This window comes from Belonocnema kinseyi, chromosome 8 (assembly GCF_010883055.1).
Source record: "Belonocnema kinseyi isolate 2016_QV_RU_SX_M_011 chromosome 8, B_treatae_v1, whole genome shotgun sequence".
NCBI classification, from domain to species: Eukaryota; Metazoa; Arthropoda; class Insecta; order Hymenoptera; family Cynipidae; genus Belonocnema; species Belonocnema kinseyi.
The window spans coordinates 40,544,055-40,545,106 of NC_046664.1; positions in this window are offsets into that span (position 1 = coordinate 40,544,055).

Below are 1,052 nucleotides of genomic sequence, written 5' to 3' on the forward strand. Positions count from 1 at the left end.
AATTTGTATAATTCCTTTCTATTAATTATCTAAACGGAGTGGGTTACAAAAATTAATCAAGTCTTTAAAGAATTATGTTTGTTTACTATTATTTCTTATTACCTCACTAATTGTAAGTGGAAACTTGAAAAACGGAAAAATTTAAGAAAAAAGCCCAAAAATATCTAGCATTATTATATGAGAAGATAGGCATGAACATTTATAAGTTGTTTAAAAAAATATTTTTGTTTTATTCTGTTACGTTTTAGTGCACTTTAGGTAAAAGGTGGGCAAAAAGTTAAATGTATCAAAAAAATGCAAATTTCTAACATTATATAAAGAGAATATTAGTATGAAGATAAAGAATATATTTAAGAAAATACATTTCATAACTTAATATTACCTCACTTTAATTAAAAAATCTAAAGAAGGTAACAAATTTGAGATAAAACAGAAACTTTCTAACTCTATTTTTAAGTGGCTGTTGATAAAAGAAATATAAAATTGTTTAAACAATATGCGTAAACATACGAGGTGTGTTCAAAAAATAAGGTGACCTTATGGTTTTCTCAAAAAATATTCATTTATTCCTCAATATTTATGTTGTCCCCTTCAAAGTAATCCCCCTCAGATATAATACACTCGTGCCAACGCTTTTTCCAATCATCGAAGCACTTCTGATAATCATTTTGTGGTATAGCCTGGAATACTTTTAGCGATGGAGTTTTTATCTCCTCAATTGTTGAAAATCTATGTCCTTTCATAGGTCTCTTCAGTTTTGGGAAAAGAAAAAAGTCACTGGGGGCCAAATCCGGTGAATATCATTATTGACTTCATTCAACATCTCCTGAGCGATGGCCATGCGATGGATCTTTTGATCAAAATTAAGCAGTTTTGGAACAAATTTCGCTGACACGTCTCATGCTCAAAACATCCGAAAAGATAGCATGGCATGAGCCAACCGATATGCTAACATCTTCAGCAACTTCTGTGATGGTAATTCGGCGATTTTTCAACACCATTTCTTCAACTGCTTGAACGTTTTCATCTGTTGTTGACGTGCTGGGACGTCC